This window comes from Sparus aurata, chromosome 23 (genome assembly GCF_900880675.1).
Source record: "Sparus aurata chromosome 23, fSpaAur1.1, whole genome shotgun sequence".
Taxonomy (NCBI): Eukaryota; Metazoa; Chordata; class Actinopteri; order Spariformes; family Sparidae; genus Sparus; species Sparus aurata.
In genome coordinates, this window is record NC_044209.1 from 21,872,481 (window position 1) to 21,898,456 (window position 25,976).

Sequence of the window (25,976 nt, forward strand, 5' to 3'; positions counted from 1 at the left end):
CGTCAAGGTAGGAAACTGTACCACATACTCGTTTTTCTTACTCACACCCTCCAGGAACAAACCCAACTCTCAAACTGGGCCACGGCTAAAACATTTCACCTTTTTCCCATCCACTGAAGGGATTTCAGTCCTCCGAACAGATTATTTACCATCTGTTAATCATAATGATAATGTAACCTCGACCACCTGGCGGAGAGGCAATAAGCAACAAGGGGAGAAGGGTCGGAGGGATTTTTAAACTGTGCCATGTTAGAGAGGGCTAAGAGGTGGGTTGAGGAGTGAGTGACAGGAAAAGGGTAAAAAACAACCGTCCCAAAGTCAGTGCTCTGTTTAATGTGTGATGGGTGTGGAGGTAAACTGTCCTTGAGATACTGATCTATTGCTTTGCTCCACCCAGGCCGTCTGTGGCTCAGGGGGGAAAACAACGTTGATTAGATGTCGCTCAAAAAAAACATCGAGGGGATGCCTCGAGCCTGACAGACCGTTCCTGTCACCATCTTTTCCTCCTTATTCATAGGCTACATCCCTCCACGCATCGGCTAATGTTCTTACCGTGCCTGTGTCTTTACAGCAGAGCTTGACTAGGAACATGAAGTCAGTCCAAGGGCAGCAACCTTAAAGACAATGGATGTGTTTGCGTAGGACTGTAAGCGATTAAGATTTAGTTCATGTGTGTGGGGGGGGGGGGGGGGGGACTAGCGCTTGCACGTGGACAAAAAAAAAAAAACAACACGCACACACACACACACACACACACAGACTTTACCCAGTGGATGACTCTTCCAAGTGAAGGGCGGCGGATTACAGGCCAGCGGGGGCTTAGCAAGTAATTCAAACCATTTTCCATCACATTTGTACTCACTTGAGGCCTAATCCCACCTGATTAACATGCCAGTCAGTGGGGAGGGCACCTGCTTCACTGACTGGGCCATCAGTGTGGAGAGCGATGCTGATCGGAGACAAACAGTGACACACACAGGTGTAAATCAAAGCGGATTAGCTTTTATCAGCGTTTTAGCTGCTATAATAGATGTTCAATCATGATTTTAGTCCAGGCACCATTTTAAAAGGAACTGCATCTCATCCCAGAGAGTCAGTTTACAATATTCTTTAGATCTGCATAAAGCATTCAATACAGTCAACATTATGATTTCATTTAATGTAACTTCTCATCTAGAACACTGGCATGGATGTCTTCACAGTCATCTAAGGGATGCGATGTGTTTAATTTTGTCACACACTTTTCAGTGGGTGTTCCTCAAGGCTCAGCATTAGGTTCCCTATCATTTAGCCTATATACAGTATTAATGTCATAATGCACAACTACTAATGCATGCAGACGACACTGTTGTATACACAAATGCAAAAAAGTAGTGTAGCTGCTGCTCAGCTAACAACTGGACATTTTCACTATTGCCATTTTATTCAGCTCAGGGTGGGAAGCTTGAAAGCTGGGATAGTGTTATGTTGCTGTGTTGCCAGTTGCGAGGTGCATAAATGTAGGAAATATGTCAAATTATTATTTAACTTGCTCCCAATTAATCAGCAACTGAACTGACAATGAATAGTTAAAAAACCTGGTGGATATTAAGCCATATTTCAAAGTAAAACAATGTTAGCATTCAACCACTTCCTAGCTAACATTACTTTTGATTTCATTCAGTGTGTTTCACATCTGGGCTCAAATAAATGTGTCCAAGATGTGCGTTTTTTTTTATCATATCATCCAACAATATCAAACAGTATCATTAGTTAGGAAGTGGTTGAATGCTAATGCTAGCTAACGGGTTATCCAACATGATGTTTGACCTTGAAATATGTCCTGATGTCCCTCTAGATTTTCCCTATCCATTGTCTTTTTTACTTGCGGATCAATCAGAAAGCAGTGAATTGTTAATATTTAAATGTAATTTAGAAATTGCTTTTATTTGACAAGAATATATGTGTGATGTGCTTTTGTGTGTCGTTTTCGAGGATCATCTTATGCCCTTTTGTTTTGCACACTGTCCTTTTTAAATCAATGAAGTAAATAAATACATACATATGGAGTATGTCCCTTGTTTATTAATGTTTAATGTTTTTTTTATTGGTTTCCTCATCAGTCCTTGCCAACAACTACTCTTCCTGCTTTCGGTCCAATATATCTTTGTACGTACCAGCAGATCAAATCAGTCACTTGCAAGAGATAAAACACAGATTCTTTATTTAAGATACTTTTCTGTGTCCCACCTACGTCCCAACAACATCTGTGCCTGTCGATGCTCAACTCCTCCACACCGCAGCCCTGCAGCTAAGCATTTTCTGGTGGATTATTCTGGTTTTAGCTTACACACACAATGTTTCTCTCTCTCTCTCTCTCTCCCTCTCACACACACACACACATACACAAACACAGACACAAGGGATTAAAAAAGGAGTACGTCACTCCAATCATTTTCATAGTTATTACTGTCTGAGAATGTGGCAGAATCTGAAATTGAAGCACAATGTCAGACTGCATGAGCCTGCTGACATTCCTGGATGAGCCTGACTGTATTTTTGGAGGTTGTTTTTCTAGGTTTTATTGTATGAATGGACTTTATATATATACACATACTCCAGCCAGTGATTATCCTTCATACATGATGGGAAAGACTTTCTGGGAAATTGGCTCCAGCTTCGCAGGCAGAGCCTATACTCCAAATGTCTATATGGGCTCCACTTTCTTTTCATCTTTAGTATAGAGGCTTAGGGCATCAGCTGAGGCTGCATGACCCCAGTCAGCTAATGGTCCCCTCACATTATGGAAAAGATGACAACAATAAAAAGAGGTCAAATGGCAATTGGTTGTATTATGGAAGGAATCCGGAGTGGCGCTGGTCGTAACAACATGACAAGTACAATAGACATTAGCATTCAGACATGAAGGTGTCTGAAAGATGATGGTGGTGTAGAAAATGACTTTTCAAGAAAGATAACTTTTCTTTTAATAGCTACAAATGTCTGGATTCTTCTGCTTGAAGTTTGGTCGCTGTGGGTTTTCATCAAACATCAGTATGAGAGTCTTCAGAACCCCAGCAGCTGAATTTGCTTGATTCGAATTGTATCAAATAGAACAATTAACGCCACAGCTATGAAACCTGTGCGGGACCTGCCATTCAAACACTGCATCGTGACCTCTCAGCTGCTTAATAGCTGCATTTAATTTGCTACATTCATGTTATAATCCTTGAGATTTTCATGAACTCAAACCTAATTTTCGATGCTATTTACAGTTGGTATTTTTACCATTACCATTCAATGTAGGCTATATTAAAATATCTGAGTAATACATGTGTCAGACTCAACCTAATTGTGGATGGTTTGCTGCAGCACATTCAATGCTCTCTTACATTATATTTTTCTTCCATGAAGGTGATGAGAGCCGATCGCTGCCTTACGCACACCACAGCCTACAGAGCCGATGTGACTGAAGACTGGCCTCGACCGGATGAGGCAGGGACGGGCAAAGAAACGACTTGACGTTGGACGGCGGGCGGGGTGTTTGACATTTCTTTTCCTTAAGTAAAACAAATAATAGTGATGTCACGTACAACTGAGTCATACTAATTTTTCTGAGTGCTGAAGGGTCACAGGGTCGTAAAGTGACGGATGAAAAACAAACAGAGAAAGTGTTCAAACTATAACATGGCTCTATGTGACCTGAAGGCGGGGAAACACATTTGGTCATTTGAGGACAGGTGTGTTGGTTAGAACTGAGCTAAATGTGCTGTTTTTATGGAAGTTTAGGCTGCATGATTTCAATAATGCGTAGGTAGATGTTATTTATAACCAGAACATATTTTTTAACTACATTTAGCACAATTGCAACCTAAGAAACTAACCTAAAGCCAATTAAATTAAACTGTGCTTCTTCAAATACATGACCAAAACTCTGACTTCAATGTTTTTTTCTGTTTTTTATACCCAGAGTAGTTCCATAAGGATGTTGAAGGCAGACACACAGTGTCAAATGTTATATGTAAGTTGTTATATACACGCCCTGTGAAATACAGCGTCGGGGAGTAACTCATTACATGTCCAAAGATACAGTAAATGTAGGACTAATTGTAATCCGTTACAGTAAGAGAGAAAATATGTTATTACATTTTAGTTATCAATCAAAATGTGTGAGATAACAAAAGGGTCACATAGGAACACATTCTTTGAGGCTGTAGACTTTAACATTTATTCCGTTACCTAACATCTGCTCATTGTGCAGGATGCCTTCTCTGCCAATCATATCAATGCTCTCTGCTGTGCCTGCAGCCAGCCAACCACCTCAAGAACAACTTCCATCGCTGGAATATCAACAGTATTTTATTTCTGACAAATATAGGCCAGTGGGTGCCTGAAGACCATCAGGATAAATCTGGGCGAGGGGAAATGAAAGGCGGCGCTTGAGCAAGACACCAATCCCCCCCCCCCGACTGCTCCACTGGAGCTGCTCAGTGTCTGGCGGATCAGACCGTGGTTGTACTTGGCAGCTTCCAGGTGTGAATTTGTAACTGTGTGAATGTGATCAGGGCGTTTCCTGGAAAAGAGAGCGGTGAACTCTCCCTGCATAAATACAGGCTAAAAAAAATAGAAGGCTCTAACATTACTGCGCTGTGTAAAGCTTGTTTACCAGCAGTGAGCACGTTGTCAACATCGAAATGCTCGATGTCAAACTAGTACTCTCCCCCAACCATGTCGTTTATGTGTTTTCAAGATGCGAATCAGCTTCATATTTTGCACACTGCTGCTCCGTTTTTATAAAAAGTAATGGAATGTATTAAGTTACATCAATTTAATGACATAATTCAGATAGTTATCTTTCTCATTTCATTTTTAACATGCTAACTAGTAATCTGTGAACTGCGAGGTGCAAATAAAATCTCGATGTGTTGACAGTAGGTGTCTCCAGTCTTTCATGTAGGGTACAACATACAGTGTCGATAAAGGACAGTGGAAGACGCCCACGCATCCTCACACTGCCGGTCTCAACCCCTGGGAGGACTCAGGGCAGACCTGAGAGCTTGTTCAACGCCTCCCACACTAATTCTTCTCCTGAGCCCCGTGCTCCTTTTTTCAAATTAGACAGAAAACACTCCACCAAATCAACCCACGCTCAACTGACAAAAGAAAGTGCTCTCAAACTCACCTACAGCAGCCAAAGTTGCTGCCCAACCCCAAGAGAGTCGCAACATTTTCACTAAATCTTGAGCATTTTCCTCAGGTGAGTGCCTGACAGCGTAAAAAAACACTGCAGATTTGAAGTCTAACGAATGTGAGTTGGAAGAGCAGCTACAGATCAGAACCTGATTACACCAAGGACATGTTTTGGTGTGTACAAGGTCTTGTGCATAGTTCTGCTGGACGGATTCATCAACAACAAAAATGTTAAGATTAGGAGAGAGAAGTCATGACGTAGCTGGGAACTTTAACAACAAATGCCTCTGAGAAGCCGGGCCAGAGTACATTTTGTACACAGAGGTCTTCTCCACCAATTAATGTTAGTATAATACCCTGAGCAGCGAGGTTGGAGGCATGGTGTGATTAAAGGGGTCACGCAACACTCTGTGAAGAAAATACTTTTATTTAGTTGTCAAAAGCTGAGGTCATGTTCATGTTTTTATACTTTTATATATGTAATGCTTTTTTAGGATTAATCAAGACGCACATAATGCTTCAATATCTTGAAATCTACTCAAAAGTAAAAGAGGATACATATCTAGGGCAGTTTTGAATGAAGACTTTTTGTCATGCTCTGAATGACTTTCATCTGCGGCTTCATTAGTTTTTTTCTCCAGCCACTAACTGAACTGCTTTACAGTATATGAAACACAGTCAAGGTGTTCAAATCAAATCCACTCTTTGCTTTAACAGTGTGAATTACTACATTCACACTTTTATACACATTGCGAAATGTTTAAATGTCAAGTATAAAGGACTTCGGGGAGACTACTGGAATTGAATATAATATTCTTATCTATAATATACCTAAACATATACCAAGTTATAATATGTCATAATATGTGAACTGTTTATCAGCAAGCTTTTTTGTCCAACCATGCATTGAATTTGAGATGTTATTGCTAACATAACCGTGGAGCCATTCATGTGCAAAACTGATGCTAGAGGGGTCAGCAAAGCGTCACAGTTTTAAGGTTAAGGCCACTGACCAAGCTGCTGTATGGGAGTGAGAACATGTTTTATATCTACAGCAGAGAGTTAGTCTATTCCCATAAATTCCCCTTTCTACTTCAATCAGACAAACCAAACTGACTCGAGAGAGGGCTGTCACTACTGTATGCAACTAAATCCTACACAGTGGTTCTTTAAGTGTACAAACAACAGGGATTATAAGGATATGTAGAGGCTCAAGATGTACTCCCCAACACAGCAGTATCAACAGTTACTTCATTAAAGCACCCAGTACACAGAACAAACAAAACTCTGCAAATGTAGCTACATCCTCCGAGCCTGCTGCCCAAGATAAAGCGATTTCTATCGGGCAACACAATGCAACACAATCTTCCTTCCAAACACACACAAAGACACAATAAGTGCGGAACATCAACAGCAATCAGCAACTTTGTAAAGCCCCCAAAAAAATTGGGCTTCCACATTTGCGAGCAGTCAAACCGAATCAAGCCAAACAAAGAACGACTTTCCCCCGTGTGAAGGACGGCTCATTACCCTCCATCTAATGGAACACGCTATTAAAACAAGAGCCACACACAAACAAGCACACTGCTCTGTACTTCAGCATTATGCTAAATCCCCCTCACAGCACCCTGAAACACATTAATGTTAGATCAGGTCACTTTCCGGGAATGGACATAACATAAGGGACAGCAAAGCACAGCCCCTCCCTCTTGTGTTTGTTTTTTTGCTGGAGGTGGAGGGTAGAGGGCTCTGACAGTCACCCATGCGTGCAAGGCCGGTCTGTTGTAATTTGATGGCTCACTTGTATAATAAGCCGGATCTTAATTTGTTTGCGGCGCCCACACTCAAAAAAAGGAAGAGGGAAGCCAAGGGAACGTTCATCCACCGAACGAGAAGTGTAAAACCTTGAGGCAGAGAGGGTTTTATGACAAGATTCCTTCGCAAATGTGAGCAGATTAGTGGGAAAGTGCTGTCCTGCATTTTCGGCGCAAGGGTTTGAGTGAATAAAAGATACCACACAGCGCCTTACGCAAACGTATATACATATAAAACATTTTAGTCCTCATGCACCTCAGTGTCATCAACCTGCACACACACACGAAGTGCATAACTAACCCTGCAGACCCACACCGCATTTAAAGAAAATAAATCTCCCCTGAGCAACCATTTCCTCCTGTGAATTATTACCAAACTGCTGAAGAGCAATTTCTGTAGACACAATCTGGTACTTCCTGAGCCAACATCTCTAGGTGCAAAAAATAATAGATCAAACAACTAATCCGACAGATTGTTTGTGAGGAAGAAGGGGACTTCGTGCAGTATTCTGAAAGAATGAACAACTGCGGCATCAAAGACAGCACTGTCAGGGTGCTGGGCGGGAGCACCGAGGACGGGGACCCTGTTACTGTAATAGAAAACTCTCTCCGTTCACTTCCCTCCTCCTCTTTAACCAGAAATCACCGGCCTAATTAGCTTTTACTTAGCACTCAACACAGCAATTAGACCTGACTAATATTAGAAGTGCTAAACGGAGAGAGAGAGAAATCAAAGGAAATGTATGACTAGGCAGCACCACCGCTGGAGCTGACACATAAGATAAAGTGTGGTGCAGTCAACACAGCATGGGTAACCACACAAATGTACACACACAGACACACACACACACACACACACAGGTTTGACTCCCAGGAGGCACCACAATGAAAAGACGCTTCAGCTCTTGTCTGGATGACACTTTTTTTTTTCCCGCTTAAGGACAAAAGAAAAATGTTCCCGTCTCTGTTCATATGTAGCTTGTCAAACAGCGTGAATGGCGCGGGAGATCCAGCAAAGCCAGAGTCCAACAGCGCAAATGGCCCAGCTGGCCACTGAGATAATCATTACTCTCATTAGGATTCCGCTGTGCTCCCCTTCAAATCATTGGGCATCCCACGCCATTAGAGCAAAACTGCGGCGCAGGAGGAATGGTCGAGCGATGTCGTCCAGCCGACCAGCCGGGACAAATGTCTTCACATGGCGGTGCTTTGTCTTTTAATTGACAGAACCACAAAACTTGGAGGAAGATTCCAGCGTTCCAACCTGATCTCATTTTTTTTAGACATTTTAGTGGCGTAGCTGTAGGGATGGCAATCATGGCACGATACTAATGGCATCCCGCCATCCCGTGGAGAATAGAAAATGTGATCGGGATGAATGCATTCACTTCTCCATCAGGATTAATTAAAAAAAACAAAAAAAAACAGCATTCTCATCAGTCTCAGCTCTGGCAGAGTCAAGCACTACCTAGCGGTTGTTAGCATGCTACAATACTAAAATCAAACAGAGAACAACACATACCTGCTAAACATTTGCTTCTGTCATTGTACGCATGTTCTCCATTTAACTTCTGAGATTTGAGGATAAGCAACGTACAATACTGACTAAAGGTCAAAAGATTAATCATCAAGTAGGCTAGCTCTGCACAGTTTCATGAACATGTATTTGGTTTGGTATTGATCATGATCGTTTTTAACGTGTCCTTTTGCTTTTGATTACTAAAAAAAGATTTGTTTACAACCTGCCTTCCTGCCTGTCAACCTGTTCTTGTTGTTTGCTTGTAAATCAGATTGGTTGAAAATGTTTCACACTCGTCTCTGCATCCAGACAAAACCCTGAGATGAAACATAAAATGGATGCAGCAGCCACTTCAAAGATGCTTTAGGTCATTTCAGTGAAAATGCAGAGTCGGGTGCTGCTGGGATCTCACAGTTTTCTTAACGATACTATTTTGAATTCTCAATATGACACAGGGATGTCCCCCCTCATTTCCACGATCCAACAGAGAAGAACGTTAAAGTGTTCCCATCCGCACGGAATACTGCAGCTTCACATAATCACACAATGAATGTGCTGAATGTTATTCCACCTACAGCTGCTTGGTGAGGCTGAGGCTGACAGCACTTCACGGAGGGTGTGTAGGCTGCCAGCTTTGTGGCAATTGTGACGTTAAATACATTCTTACGTTTCACATTCTTTTGCCTTTTTCATTACAGTCTCTCTCGAACATGACTAGCAAGAAAACTGAAAAAAAAACTTGTATTCACAGTCTTATACTGTCCAATAGTCTCAATTCATTTCTTTTCAGAGCCTCTCTGGCCATGACAGCACACAGCAATCCAACAGGGTACGATACTAATGAATAGCAAACTGTGCTTTCAACGGGCAGGCTTGCATTGGTGAGCACTTACAAAATAATCTACCAGAAAATCAAGTGAACTAGGGATTGACAAGGCAGAAGGCAGAGAAAAAGGAATGACCCCCTCAGAAGTGCTGAAGTAGCACTGCAGGCTGAATGATTGGACAGCCACAACATGAAAAAAAAAAAGAATGGAGGTTAGAAGAGAGAATAATGCAGAGTTTTCAGTGGTTTATGCTCTCTTTGTTGTTCTACTTCTCTGGAGGAAGCTGTCTGCCTGACAATAAAACTCTGCCTTCACATAGCTGCAGTCAGCCGGGTTTTTTCATCGTGTACCAATCAACTCTGTGCTTGTGTTTTCCTGTCTAATCGCTGTGCACCTCTTCCTCCCTCCCTCCCTCCCTCTCCCCTTGTCTCTTCCTCGCTCCATCCTTGTTTCTGTCTCTGGGTGATGAGTCAGGGAGCAGCGAGGGGTCCAAGATATTTGCATCGACACCTCGCCTCATTTCCTCTCCTAATGGAAGACATGGGAGCGTGGCAGCAGACAGAAATGGGGAGCTGTGGGACAGGGGAGGACTTGGTGGGTGGGCGGGCGGGTGGGTGGGTTGGAGGGGTTGACAGAGCAAGAGATAGACGGATAGAAGGGGAGAGACGCTATAAAAAGAAAGACCGTACGATGAAGTGTGTTCGTGTGGGCTGGTGGGGACAGGAGAGCACATTAGCATTAAAATAGCAAACAACCAATAATGCAAATGATGTTCGGCTCTGCGAGTGAGTCATTCGGTGCTTAAGTGTGTTGATTAAAAGCGAGGTAACGCTGTGATTCATTGTTGCTCGCGCTGTGTGACAGATCAACCTAGACAACCCCCTCTCCACCTCCTCCTCCTCCTTTTTTTCAGATGCTAGAGAGCTCACTGATTCATCCACTCTGCCAGTACTGCAATGTAGGTACTCGTACATGTGTACTTGTGTGTGCAAGTATGTGTGTGGTATGGGTTTTTTTTTTTTTTTTTTGCGCCTTTGGTGGTGGGCAGTCAAGCACCGCTCAGTGGTTCACTCCAGTAAAGGAGGAGATGCCCACACATCATTCCCATGACAACACTATGCTTCGCCTGCCAACGTGAGCACCTCCACCTATCTAAGTCATTAGGCAGGCAGCCACCGATGCATTATCCATTATCAGATTGTGCATAACAAGCAGCTCGACCCCGACAGAAAAATATGCGCCAAAGACAACAAAGCGATACAAGCGCACACTCAAAAATGTAGACGTACACCCGCGGCTGATGGGAGAGCTACGACAAAACAGCACAAACAGACGCAATAAGTCCCAATCCCCGCCTGGCCCCTTTCACCGCTGTGGGACTCTATCGCCCAGCTGCAGGAGGTGATTTGGACCTGGAAGCATCTCTGTTTGCCATCCATCTGGTACTGCAGTGCCGGGAATGGATTCAGTGTATGTGTGCTTCTGTTTGCAGCAGTGGACGATCGCATGCCAGGCCCCTTGGCTGGCACCACTCTGTGCAAAACCTAATGCTAGCATTATTGCTCTTCAGGGGAAATGGGGTTTGTGTCCCAGCACAGCTGAGCAGGCTACAGGCTGTAAGGGTGGGGGTGAAACAGGGGGATGCCAACTATGGAAGTTTTCACTGAGGGTAAGGCCTAAGGCGACAGTCAGAGGAAGGAAGGGAGGAACTATACAAACAAGGAAACAAACATCCATCACAGGCTTCTGCTTTGTCACCACATTATGACAAATATGAGCACCTCCTTTCCCAAAAGCCACGAGCTGCAGTAGACTGAAAACTGAAGGCCTGCACAGTGACATGCACGTGCACAAGCCCGTCGAGCCCCAGTTCTCCTCAAAGAGTATTTCAGTGATTTGGCACTGTGCTTCCATGAAGCTGGAGTCATCACAAGAGACGGATTTCAACTGATGCTGGCAAGGCTGGGATGTTCCCAAACTTTCGGATTCTAGTCTCAGCGTGGGGGCGACCACGTCCAAAAATGTCAAGAACTTCTCAAATCCGAGTAATCAAACATCCACAAACACTTCACACTGTGACTGAGCAGATGTGTGGCAGTGAGAAGGTAGGAGGGGTTTCAATAGCTCAAGCTCTCTTTTTCAGTACTGACAAGACAACTTCATGCAACTCTTTGTTTGAACTACCAAGACAGAGCAGAGAATGTCTAAACATGTGCACCGTCAGACCAAGATTTGATAGATGTTTGTGTCTTCTGGGTGGCTTTTCAGCAACAACTGGTTAGGTATAGGCACAAAAACCACTTCAGGACTCGGAAAAGATCAAGTTTCTCATAGAATAGTTGGTTTTATCCCCACAAACACTCCTTAAGATGTCCAAACATCTCGTTAAAAGCACCCAGTTTGTGTGCAGGAAATGTCCTGAATTCCCATCGATAATATTAGAATATCACCCAGTGGTTTAAAAATTATGAAAAACAGTCGGTCACGGTCTACCAGCCTTATCGCCTAGCTGTTACAACCACCGCTATCCCCTCCACCTGCAGACATTAAAGTCAGCTCATATACTGTAGATGTAATGTGAAATCCACTTTTATTACTCTGTCACTCACCAGAACCAGAAAACATGACATTTAAAGCTACACTCCAACTCCCCTAAAAGCTGCTAATGGCGAATATGGTTCCACGCTCGTTCCCTGTTAAAACGACCATCTTCTCTGCCCTTCTTTAATTGGGATTGACATTTAAATGAAGTAGTTAATGTGTGCCAAGGACAGAGTATGCCGTGTTAACAATTAAAATGCTGCTTAATGGGGCATGCCAGAGCTATTCTGAGTGCATGTTGTGGGAGAAAGAATAGGGCATACTCTATTAGTCAGAAACCAGAGCGTTTCCCTGAAGTGGGCCAAGGTCAGAGTCACTCCTTCGTTTCTAGGCTAGCTGCTCATCATCCAGGCATTTCAACACCCCGACTAAAGTCATTAACATAAACACCAACATGGGAGAAGGCTTTTAGCATAACAAAAAGTGGCCATCGAGGATATTCTGTCATTTATGTAACACCTCTCGAGGCATGTAGGAAAGCAAGCGCTACCAGGCTTACATGGGAGCTGAGAAGTGCCCTCAGGGCCCATTACTCCTCTCTTTGAAAGACAGACTTCCTCTCACTTCTCGCTCACTCTCACTGGTGTAAAGCTCTGTACATCCACACTGTCCAGAAGACTCTCAGGTTCTGGGGAGGCTGGATTAGCTTGGCTGGAGTTTTCACAGAGCAGACAAGAAAAATAGGTGAGAAAAAAGATGCTGCTCCGGGGCGAGGTGCCTCAAAGGCGTATGTGTGGACAGGAGGGAAACGGAACGGGGAGGAGGGAGGGCTGTGCCAGAGGTAGGTGGAGAAGGAAGTTCAATACAGAGCTCCAATGTGTGTCCTTCCCACCAATCCTGTCCTCCTGCCCTCATCCATCTGAAGGCTCCAGTGTGCTGCTGTGTCGCGGGCCAGAGGGGGAACAGGGCTGCGCTCTGTGTACTCCATACCTTGTGAGGGGTCAGTCTCCCCGCAGGCAGTTTTTCACTGTGTGTTTTTAGGGTTAGATGTGAGCCGGGGCCCGAGGAGGCCTGTGTGTTCATGTGCCACAGGAAAGTTTACAGTGAAGGAGGAGTACCTTGATTCAGGCTGTGAAGTGGGCAGGCTGTCGAGATCTCAGCAGAGGCAATGACTGAGCGTAGTGTTAAGAATGTTATGCAAATTCTTTGCACTCACTACATGTTTCCATCCTGCTGTCAGGAGGACTTAATGCTGTGGCAAAATAGCTTTCCTGTAGGTTTAAAATGGCTACATTGCTAAAATCCAGGGAGAAGAAAGTTAAAGCATCTGCGGAGACGTGATTGGCATCAGACAAGTCGATCACATCCTTTATCATCATGATATTTCACAAAACACTGCAGTTTTAGACTTAATATTCAAACCGTTCCACTCTCAAATCAAAGGCATCCATCCACATGAATTTCTAAAAAGTTGCCCAAAAATGAAATGTGAACTACTGTGTGCTTACATCAGACGGTTATTCAAATGCGCTCAAGAGGATGTAAAAGGATTACATAATGAAACGAGCACCTGTAACTCTGCCACAACACGACATTCCAGCGCTGCTTCAAACCTCAGATGGTATTTCCTGTACTACACACATCTGCTGCCGACAGAAAACAGACCAACGGCACAAACAGATCAACACACCAAATCTCAGTTTTTCTTTCAATTTGTGCCTCAAGTTTAATGGAAGCTGATGTTTGAAATTCAGCAGAAACCTACCGACGTCAGCGCAGGTCAAAACAATCACAACACAAGCATAACACATTTAGTTTTGAGAAACACATTTTTTTGCTGATGTTGCATGTGAGATATGAATGAACAGAATCTGTGTGACAAAAACTGAACAGCCACACTGTTAACATGAGGCTGTGCAGTGATTTCGTCAGAGGTTTTTATGAATTTTGGAGCAAAGAAACATCAGAAACTAAAACATCAGAGAGGTAAAAAAAAAAAGCAAAAAACAAAGACCAAACTGAATAACAGACAGATTTCAGTGGTATATGATTAATGTAACGTGGATCTACATTAACAGAAAATGAAGCATAGAAGAAGGTAAAGGGAGCTGAGGTTTAAAATAGGTATTGATGTCTATGGTATAAAGAAGAAAATTAATCCTGGTCTATGTCAACGCTTAAATATAGATCAGTGGGACTTGAAATAATAACAGAGATGATTATCTCTATAAAACGGCCTGAGAAATGCTTAAATAAGACAATGGCTGTGTCTGGAGTCACTCACTGTCCACTTTATAGTGGACTATAAAGGGAATTTTCCATTTTGTAAAGCTGTCTGAATGCACAGTTGGAGTTAATATACCCTAATAGTTTACTTAAAGATATCTATTTTAATTCCTTACATCATTGTGAGCTACATGGATAACAAACCAAGTGATGTTGGACTGGAGTGTATATATATTCACTGTACATGTAAGAGTAAGAGAGAAAGGATGAGAGGCGCTCCCTCCTGTGAGTTCTCTCTAAGTTTGCCTTCAAAAAAACATTAGCACAGCCCAGAGCGAGTGTGTTCTCTTTCACTACAGCTATCTCGCTATTGATTTCCGACAGACTTTTGAGGTTCAATTGAACTTCTGAAGCAGAGGAGAGAGCCTTGTTTTGAATCGTGCCTCGTGTCTTAGAGCCCAGTCACTGAAGCGTCACTGGGCTGCAGATCCCGCACCGCCCTGTGAATACCACTGTGGGGCTTAAGACACAATAAAAACTCCCCCTCATGTTCCTCGGAACTTTTTTCGGTACTTTCAATGTCAGTCTGTCAAGTTGGACTGTTGTTTGCCTAAAGATAATACAGAAAACATAATTACCATTTGCAAAGACAGTTGGAGTGAGACATCTGCAACACAAGGATCATATGAGACATTTCTGCTCAGAGTCCTGGTTCAATGTTTCCAAATCATGGCCATTATCGTGAGGAAATACTTCCTTTTAAATAGAGTGGCTGTGTCAAGCTTTGTCCTACAGCGCAGCACACAGTTATTAGTGCAAAGCAGAGATGGGAGACAGGCTGAAAGCCTTTTCTAATAAAATATTGTTGTTTCAGGGAGCTTTTAAAGTCAGTATCTGTACTTTCCTCTCCGTCCTCTCTGTCTCTCTCAAAGGTTTAGCTGAACAAACTAAGTGTTGGCTACGCGTGGCTCCTCCACAGGGCAGGTGCATCCAATTCCCACATGCTATATCTCTCCCTCTGCCCCCCTTCCGACAGCAGTGTCGTTACAATTGTTAACCCAGCCCCAGCAGCCCCTGTTTTGTCAGCAAAAACGCTCCCAGGAGCGGAGCACTGAAAGATGCCCCTTCTTCTCTTCAGCGAGGGGAAAAAAATATATGGTTCAATTATAGGGTCTGTCAGGCCAGTATGAGTTTGTGATGGCCTGGACTGAGCTGGGGGGAGATAACGTCAAGCTGCTAACTAATGTAGTGCAAGTGGAGCCCTTTTTGAGTTCAGCTTTTGCTGCCTCATTCTCTGAGTATAGTTTTATTTAAAACTCTGGCAAACAAAGAGGGAAAATTTAAGGGACGGTTGCCCCTAAAACAGAAACCTCTAATCTCTGGTGCCATTTATCCATCTGGATTGCTTTGGTGTGAGTTGCCAAGTTTTTGGGGATATCAGCCAAAGAGATGTCTGCCTACCCTTGAATAAAAAAGACTAAATGGCACTCATCCCTGTCCAGATGTCCGTAAGGCCTGTGCCCTTGACAGTCCTGGGTGTAAACATTAATCATCTCCTCAGATGAGCCGTAAAGTTAGCTAGTTTAGTCAGCTAGCCTGTTGTCCATGAGTAGATACACACTTTTTCTTCTGCAGGTTATCAGGTTATCAGTTTGTTTGTTAGCGTTTACTTTTGCAATGAGGAAAGCTGAGCAATGAGTCCATAGCTGCTCAGTACAGAGCAGAGCCAGAAATATTTTCTCCAGTTTCACCAAAATAGGCGAATTAAGTTATAAAAGGTGTGTTTTCTGTTTTCCTACAGTTATACAAGAGGTCTGGTCCGGAGCAATTCACTCCACTGGCAACGGTCTTTTTATGAATCCATGTTAGCATGACAGAACTAAGAAAGCATTCATTGGACAAATAATCAATTATGTACCAGAGTGGAGGATGAGTCATCAACATTTTTGATGAGTTACCAGGAAGTTACAAACTTCAAAATACCACTAAAAATACCTATAAACCTGTTTTTCTGCCATTGTTGGGCCCGATACTGACATATAGGTGAGATATAGAGCAAGATAAACGTGGAAAAAACTCTTTAAGAGAAAAAGAAAAGTATCTCAAAAACTCAAAACAATCTAGATGGGTTGAAGCAAACCTTTAACAAAGTTGTAATTCAACAGTGGAACCATGCAATAAACTGCATAAGCGTTCTTATTCAACTTTGCCAGTCCACTCAGGATGTTCTGGACATACTGACTCACCAAACAGGTAAGAAATAGAGAGAGACACAGTGAATCAATACAGTTAACAGAAGAGATTTAGGGGATCAGTGAGTCGATGTGTGCGTCAGCCGTGTGAGTTAAGAGCTGATGTCTGGAGCTGCAGGGCTAAGGGGGGATTTTAAACGGGAGGAAGTGGAGTTAATGTGGGATCTTGAAGAGTGGAGAGCTGGCCTTTGAGTTCCTAAACCCATTCTCAGCCCACCAGTTTGACACGGATGATAAGAGGCCTCAAGCAGAGCGCAAAGGAACATCACCCACACACACACTCGTGCAACGCAGAAATGAAAAAGATGGAGGAAGATACCGCCGGGTATAAAAAGAAAAAAAAAAAGAAAAAGTACACACATGGATGTCACCAGCTGAAAACTGTGAACGTATATTGAGAATGTGGAGAGAATAAACAAGCTCAGTTTCCTAGAGCTGCTTAGCCCACATATGATAAGAGGGTGGTAATCTGACTTTTAATCAAAGGCCAGGCCTCCGCTGATAGGTTTGCTAAGCCCCAGTGCATTGTGAAGAGATGGCGGACCTGAATGAAAGAAGGCAGCCGAATGATATCAGCAATTCTGACTCAGTCGCTACGTCAATAGTGGCATCAGAGGCCCATCTTCAGCGCCACATACGCCATCAGGCCATCTGAGGCGACCGGAGCCCCAACCATCAATATCCAGCTCCCCCTCCTCGCAGCCCGCGTGGTTCAATAAGAGACACAGTGAAACAAGCGTGTGCACCTCAGATCCAGCCCTCCAGACGGCGGAGGTTACAGTGATCAGTATGGATTAGATGTCTCTCCAGCCCTGATCAATAAGAGATGAAGGTGGGGGCTGGTGGGGTGGAGGAAGCTTTGTACCACCTCCTGCGGGCTATAATGACTCCGATAGCTGATATCTGGAGCTGCGGGAGGCAGGAGAGGAGCTGTTCGCTGTGCAGGAGATAAAACAGATGCCGCTCCCAAATGACGGGCGCATGAACGTAAGCCGCGAAGCACGGACAGACAATCCACAGACACAGTGTCTGTCGTCCACACACACCTACAGTACAGAGTTAGATCAGTGGAAGCACTGCGTAATATGATATTTCTTGTTTTTCGTGATAAAACTTAATTTTCTTCAGGTACAACCGTCGGAGGTAGCGGTGCAACAGATGTGTCGTCTTCTCCTGAGCTCACTTCAAGAAAAATCAGGTCAAGTGCGAGACGAGTGTGACCGCTGGGGAAAAAAATCACACATCCACTTTACTGACGCACTTCTGCCGAACAGCAAGCTCTTCTAACTTGTTCGTTCTGGACTTTGAAATTTGATTTTTAACGATTTACATAAATAACACACAGTGGAAACACGGACAACACTTTCTCATTCCTAACTCGCAGCTTGGTCAGTGTCCGGAAGCCTAGGAACTATGACGCTGTACCAAACGCTCTAGCGCCAGTTTTGCGATAATACGTAATATGCCGCATCTGGTTAGACTTTTTTTTTTTTTATGACTTTTTTACTTTTATTGGCGGTTGCAGTTCGGTTAGGGAGTGACGGCAGGCTGTCGTGGAAGAACAAAACTCATGGTTACAAACAGAAGAGCTGAATGTAAAATAAATGACATAAAGTTGATACAAACATCTGCGGGGTGCCTGTCATTCATTCATCGGGCTACTATTTCGCATTCCGTGACAGCGAAATGTCAGATCTTCTTTGAAAGCATCCTCACTGCTTGAGCATTTACTCTTTAATAAGCCACAATATTTATTTCTACTCCACGCTTTATTTATATTCCTCCATTGAGATCAAAGTCCTGTTTCAGAGGGTAGAAATGGAGATGGTGGAAGCATGTTTGGATTCTGAGAATCGCTGGAATCAATAACCTCAGTAGGTTTTTTATCAGAACTGTCTGGCGGAGTAAAAAACTACTTAACTACCGCGGCTCTTCACTGCAGCAGAAATACCAGATAATGTGTCGGGCCGAAGCGAAAGTAAAGCAAGGGCAAATTGTGCCAAAACACACAATATCATTGAAAAGCTTTTAGAGTGCAGGGTGATTCTGAAATTTAGCCTCGCGGTAATCCCTGGCAGCTAAATATATATTACTTAAACTAATGCATTTCATTCTTTTGGGTTTAGCAAACAAGCAAAAAAAGTAGCCGATCATGAGTGAGTGCATTATTGTTCACTGCGGCAGTACCTGAGATTTCACATTAAAGGTGTTCTCAAACTTTCTTTCGACGCTTAGCACACGAGTCGCCCGCGTGAGCATTGCTATCACAATCCCAGCGGTGAAGAGAGTCTGGAGAGCGAAGTGGACAAGTCGCTCAGCGCACACCATCGGGACTGAGACGCTTGTCTTATCAGCTATAAATAATCTTGACACGTAGAAAGCAAATGACTAACACTCTCTCCTCTGTCAATATTGATGACTGCTATGCCCTTGAGCAAGGCAATTAACCCGCGACAGCTCTGACAGAGCTCCGCCGAAGAGACTGTGGCTGTGCTGTGCAGCCGCCAGGTGTGAACGTGTGTGACTGACTCCGCGACTGTATGTGAAGGAGGGCGTTGTTGAAAAACGGCATGCTTCAAACCACTCCCCCCCCACGCCCAAAAAAAAGGCACAGTGCAAACAATATCTGCATATTCATGGGAGAGATCCATAGCAGCATGTTTCTGATCAAATGATTTGCCGCCGCCGCCGCCGCCCTTCCTGCCGAGCACAGCCCGGCCCAAACAAGTGCTCCATTTAGTGTTTGTTGTTGTTGTGCAGAGTGGTGGAGCGGGTTCACCTGGGCCAGCACACTGAGCCAGTGTTCAAACCCAGAGCACCGCCATTCACCGGCAGCTCGGCGGCATAAACGCACCACTGTGTGTGTGCATGTGTTTTTGTAAATGAATACGCGGCTCTCACACTGGGGCCACTGTCAGTGCGAGTCATTACACACATGTGAGCGGTGTGTGTGTGTGTGTGTGTGTGTGTGCTGCTCGTGGCAGTGAGGCAGACTTCTGCTGCTTCTGCTAATGAGGGTAATGATTTCAGAACGACGAATCAAAATTAAATCAATGTTGAATGTGCCACTGGAGCGCCGCTGCCCTCCGCTTCCACTGTCGGCGAAAAAAAACAACAACATGACTCCCCTTCTTGGCTGACATTCCCTTTTCTCCTTGCTGCCAGATCACCTCCTGTTTGGGGGTGAAAGGGTAGACCGAGGTGTAAAAGGCACCATGAGAGGACATGAGCAAGGGGATTACACAGAAACACGTAGAGGGAGAGAGTGAAACCTAAACCCGACCTCCTCAGGGTCTGCAGTGTCACTCCTCCAGCACCCCGCTGAGGAGCAGGCTGCCTCGCCTCTGCTGAGTCTTTCCCCGGGCTGTGCACCTCCGGTCGACCATGCCACTCTGCCAGGCAGGGGGGGTGGGGGGTTGGGAGAGGGACGGTGCTCGCGACGGGTAAAGGGCACGCCTGCATGCCCTGAGGCAAGCTCTGTGCAGCTGTCAGAAACCCTGACCCCCACCCGGCCCACCCCCACCTCGTCTCTGCCACCTCCAGCCTCACAGAGGGCAACAACCCAGGCCAGCGGAGAGACTCAGGGCTGGAAGAGTGTCACCACCCTGTCGCTACTTCAGGGAGAGAGAGAGAGAGAGAGAGAGACTGGCTGGAAGTCTTTTTATAGAGACTTTTTCTCTACATCTTACCTGTCAGGCAAAGCTCGGCACAGCTTGTTACTGGCCCCGTCTCCTGGAGTGTGGCGAGGGAATTTATAATTCATCGAGCTTGCTTGTGGTACAAAATCTGAATAAATATGAAATGTGGGAATTATGTCCCCCAGAGGACATGTTTAACTAAATATAATGCTGCATGGATAACTGAGTGCTCAGGCAGTAACTTAAAAAATTGGCTATGACACAAAACTTTCAGCAAACACAGCCAGAGCTGCAGCTGGGTTCACAGTTTACTACGCTATAACAAATGACGATTGTCATCTCATCTCATATATTGCTTATCGACAGTGTCGAATTCTACCCTATAGGTGTGATTAAAGACAGAAATAATTCTGTAATATTGTACCGTTGCAACCCTAATGTCAACTTTGAATAGGACACTGCTGCTCTGCCTGGCTGTTAACAGGACGATGGTGTCCTCCAAGTCCCCCCCCCCCACTAAATGGGAATTAACTGTGTGTTTGTACTGGCAATGGGAAGACCGACCAGCAAGTACGTCAGAAAAACTTTGCAAAGAATCCATCTGAAGGTCACTGTGCTACTCTGGTCGTTCTCAACCATCAGGTTCAATCAATGCTTGCAGTCACACGGAGAGTAAGAGCGAGGGGACAGGAGAGGTCGGCAATCATCCGAAAGTGTGTGAATTCAGCGTTCGGGCCTCGCAGGCTCCAGCTGTGTGTGTGGCTCAGTGAGAGCGGGCTGGTCACCTTGGCTCAGCAGGTGATGATACCACAGATAACAGCAGTAAGGAGGGGGATCAAAGGAAGGTCAAAGCCGAATAGCGAGAGGCCACTTGAGCAGCAGATGAGAAGAATCACAGATAAAATTACGAGGCGGGAGGCAGCGACGTGACAGCAAGTGGCTGGCAGAGAGAGTGTAAAAATTATAAAAAAAGATGAAAGAGGGAAGGATTCTGAACACATAATATTATGTGAGTGAGCCACGGGTCAGCCCGGTGCCCAACAACCAGCAAGAAATGAGGGAAAAGATTGGAGGCCCTTTTGTTTCTACAGCCATCACACTGTGCAATCAGGGTTTACTCCAGAATGATAAGTAGACGCAAAAAAGTCATTAAAAGGATGGAGCGATTGTTTATGTTTCCATCTTCATGTGAGGTGAACTCCACAAAGAACCTCTAACAATCTCAGATCTACAAATTCAGGACTCATCCGTCCAATTATCCGAGCAGGCAGAATGTGGAGTGCAGCCCCACAGTGACCTCTAATATCAACGCTTTCTGTCAAATGACCCGGTGAGATGAACAAGAGTCTTCAGCGGCGAACACAAACAGGAGCAGGAAGACACTTGAATGTATTTTTTTGCGCGTTAAGTTAACAAGAGTATCCGCCTCCAACAACATGTGGAGATAGATGAGGTGTTTGTCGCTTACTGCCAACAAGAAACATTTATAAACCAACAATATATTCACAAAAACACACACACACACACACATACATACACACTGCATCTCCTCAGGGTGTTAAAGGCATGACTGTTTGTGCCTCCTGTTGTCAGATAACAGTTCCATATGTTTTCCATACAGTGAAAAAAAAAACAGAAAAAAAGAAAAACTTATTTACATTTATTCTGGCTCAAGGGCCGTAATGCATTACAATGAATTCCTCTTGCTTCACAACAAATAATTTTAAGCTGGCTCAAGGCTGAATAAATACTTTACATTTCGAAGTCAGTTCCTCCGGCTGCTTGTTGGAGTCGTGTTGTGCTGGAGTCGGCCCAGAGACAACACACAAAGTCGTTTCCAGTAACTCTGCTGGCATGTAGGTGTACAGGGCTGACTGAGTTCAGTGAGAACCGACATCACAGTTATGATGAGAAGAAATAACATTGCCTTTGACTCGACGTGTATTATTAGGACAGCTGCTCTGTTGTTTGCTGTGCTGGTTCAGGCGTGTGTGAGCTGACCAATTGTGAGGGACTGGGTAACTGGGGGAGGGGCTTAAAGAGTCAGGAGCTAAAACAGAGCATTTCAGATGTTTTTTGGGCGTTAAACCATGTAAACCATTTCTAGAAGTAAGTAACCAAAAATAAAACTACCAACCTAGAAATTAGCAGTGTGTGTCCCTCAATACTGTATGCTTTCAACAAAAAGACAGGACTGTGGAGAGAACACTCTTTTTTTAATCCTCAAGCAATGCATGATGGGATGTCGGCTAACACACTGATCATATTTCTTTCAAAACTGTGTTTAATGACTTCATTAAACTCTCAGCAGTACATTAATTCTTTCTATTTCCAAGTCCAATATCTCATATATATAAGTACAAAATGTTTCTGAAGCTGAATTCACTTCAAATCCCTAAAAACGTACAAAGAAAAAATAACATTAAGTGAATGAAAAAAGATAAATTGGTTCCAGTGTGCATGTCCTTATCGCTCCAAACCTGCAGGAGGATACACTGCTCAGTAGGTGTGGGTGGGATGTTGTGGAGTACTGGAGTGGTTCAAATCAAGAGTTGTAGACGAGGTGATGAAAAATGATTCATGCTGTTCTGTGAGTGTCCTACTAAATGTAGTTGCCAGCTACATTGGCAGCTATATGTTTGTTAAATATTTATGTTTACACAATAATCCCTTTCACCTACTCTCCAGCATATGACCGTGCGTGCCAACGCGGGTAAACTCATTAATGTTATTCATAATATGTAGAATATTTCAAAGAAATTGCCACTCTAGATTGACTGAAATGAATATGGATTGCAGAGTAAGTGCATAATGGAAAAAATTAATCCAGAAATAACCAATTTCAAGTCACAGTGTGTACTTTTATGTGGCTTTGAGGTAGTGTGAGACAGACTGTGTTCATCTCTCTGGTAAGGAAGCAGGGAGACACTCTTGTGAAGTGTTTGTTTTCCCCCGTGGTGGCAAAACACATGCAAGGTTACCCTTTTTGTGTAATATAAATCCAATTAGGGCCTGCAAACATTACAACTGTGCAGCTGGTTCCTATTTATGTTCTTGCTAATGATGAAGGCAAAGAAAAAAAATAATACCTGACAGCTACTCCAAGAGGTCCCCCCTGTGAGGAATCTGCAGCCCTGCTAAAACATGAGTTTGTGAGGCAGTGAAAACAACATTATGTAACTTTTCTACCTGAAAATAACAGCTTCAAAATCATGTTGATGGTGCAGAGTCTTGTAATAGGGTGAGTGGTGTCCCCCCCCCCCCCCCATCTGTTGTTTCTACACTATGTAAGTCCAGTGAGAGTGTCAGAGCGCAGCGTTATGTTCATGTTTACATCAAGTTTTTACCACATAACATTGTTATGACGTAATGAGATTTGTCTGTAGTTAGCATCTAACAAATCCCGCAGAATGCAGATTTTCTACATAAAGTCGCTTGAATGATGTCTAATATGTTTTGGCACTTATTTTTATCGACTTATTCATCTCTTTTGTAAAGCACCCTATGTTTTAACTTTCTCATTGGATCATTTACCCTCTTTTTATGAACTTGTGTTTAGGTTTTTGATGTTGTGGTTTGTTTGAAAAGAACCCCATTAGGATTTTATTCTACAAGTGACCCAAAATTAAAAAAAAATGCACCTGAAAATGAGCATAATACATGAATGTCTCCTTTAAATGCCATGTTAAGCACTTTGAGTTGCATTTTATGCACCAAACATGCAATATAAATAAAGTTTTACTATTATTATCTCAAAATGATGACACTTAGGTAACATTAAAGAACGCCATGCTCTCTGAAAGAATGTAAAAATAGTATTTGCGACTAAACTACTACTCTGTGTCGTCACTGAGAAACTACAACGCTCCCAGACAGGAGGCCTCAGTGAAAAGGGAAGTGTTTCCGTCCTTGCCTTCTCATTTGTGTTCACCATAACGATGTAGCTGGCTTCACCTAACGAGTGTGGGTTTTTAGGTAACAGCCAATAAACAGAGGACACAATGCCAAAGTGTTTCAAGTGGTGTTGGCTCTTTCAAATTCATGTTACGCGTGTCCACACACACTGTAATTACTGTACTCTATTTCCTGAAGCCAGAAATCTTGCACCAAACGACTTGTGGCGAATACGCCTGCCATCAAACACCTTCTCTTCTTGCTCGAAAGAAAAAAAAATCTCAAATGCCAAAACACGAAACACAAATGACTGCGAGAAACTTACTTGAACACTTCATCATAACAAGACAGACTGCAGCATTTGTCAGGCAATCAGTGGGGGAAGCCCGCTTTCAAAAGGTGCTGTCCATAAATAAAGTCTGTACAGAGGAGCCACACCATTCTTTAAATCAGCCCTATGATATTTCACTTGATTTATCAGACCTCTAGCTTGTTACAATGACAGCTGAGCAACAGGATTGCGGCAAAAGAGGTGTTCGGTAAGAAATCCAATATAATCAGGTGACAGCTTCACACTCTCCGCTGTGATCCTGCTCGCTTTGACTGACTCCAACATCTGTAACCTATCCTCCTATCTCTCTCTCTCCCCTCTCTCTCTTAGCACAGCATGGATGATGTCAAACGTCTAATAAAAAGGCTGTTAAATCAATATTGGCAATTAGTCCCAGTAGACTGTGTCGGGTTCAGTGTGTGTAAAATGAATGCTCATCGTGGAAACACGTCCTGCATGTCCCAGGGTCTTGCGTGCAAGGTCAATGTCCAGTCAGTTATTATATGTCGCTTTGAAAGGACTAACATAAAAGGTTATCACTGCATAACTATAAACTATTATTACCTGCACTACAATAATACACTTTCATCAATAAGCTCAAAAAAAAACTGTATTAAATTGATTTCCCCTTTAGAGCAGAGTGCATATCTGATTTGCTATAATTACACAAAATGTAACATCAATAGGGTGCGGTGAAGGGCTGAAAGTGCACCAGGTGGGGAAGTATTGACAGTTTTCAGTGGAAAATACCATTAAAGGAGATTATTAAGTCGTGGTGGGTTTGCTACGGAGCAGGTTGGAGCACATGAGTGAAGCAAATGCTGCAAATATTGACCTAAATCTGACTATAAATACATATGAGTAAGTTGGATTAAGGAGGGAGAAATCCCTAAAGCAGCTTCAATGTGACCTTTTTTTTCATGTTCTCCTCCTGACTTTAATGTATTTATTCATTAGTTTGATTAGTAACATTTTTCCTTGTCACTCATGAAACAGTTCGAAGTATTTTTTTCCTTTTTCTTTCGGGATGACAAGTGTGGAGAATCGGGGGGGGGAATCAGACGTCTGGTGCTGCAAATGCGCAATTACGCACAACCTCCTCGATTTTGAGTCAGTATCGAGCCCAGACGCGCAGTTTAATCCATCCATCCATTGAAAGTGACGAGCGAAGTCAAAACTTCACAGCACCACATGTTTCATTCACACACTCAGTCCTCCAGATAAAACCAGCGCACAGAAAAAAAGAAAACTGCACACCTGAAAACAACCGCATCCGGATCAATTAACGCCAAATGAAAACTTTTGCAGACGCAACACTCCTCCTCCTCCTCACGTGTGACAAGAAAACAAAGATATGAAGAAAAAAATAAAAGCGCTTTTTGTCTCACCGGTCCTGATCCGTTTCCGACTTTCCCCGGCGCTCGTCCGTGCCCAGCAACAGTGGATACAGATTGGTACAGACTGGCTGCTGCCAAAGCGAAAAAGCAGCAGAGCTGTCCGGTGCAGCGGTTTGGTCAAGTCCCACACACACAGGTACGCACACTGAGGCCGGAAGTGTCTTTTAACAATAAAGGCATCAATGTGATGGCATCGGTGGAGAAGCAGCTGAATAAAACCCCGCTGACTTCTGAGATGAAAAATGCGCTTTCAGTGCCTTCTGTACATCGTGATGACTGTTTATGATGAAGCAACAAACATTTACTCTTTAAGAGCTCCAATGGTTACAAGAACCTAAGGGAAAACATGTTAAACGAATATTAACAAT

General features: G+C 43.6%; 1 protein-coding gene across 2 annotated transcripts in view; it reads right to left on the reverse strand.

Annotated features, from left to right (window-relative positions):
• Positions 1–25,730, reverse strand: part of znf385c (zinc finger protein 385C) — a 136,708-nt gene extending 110,978 nt beyond the window's left edge. The window contains exon 1 of one of the 2 annotated variants that reach the window (XM_030408205.1): positions 25,600–25,730. The gene's annotated coding sequence lies outside the window, so the exon portion shown is untranslated. The remainder of the gene's footprint in view (positions 1–25,599) is intronic. The other variant, XM_030408206.1, reaches the window with a different exon arrangement.
• Between the last annotated feature and the right edge of the window lie 246 nt (positions 25,731–25,976).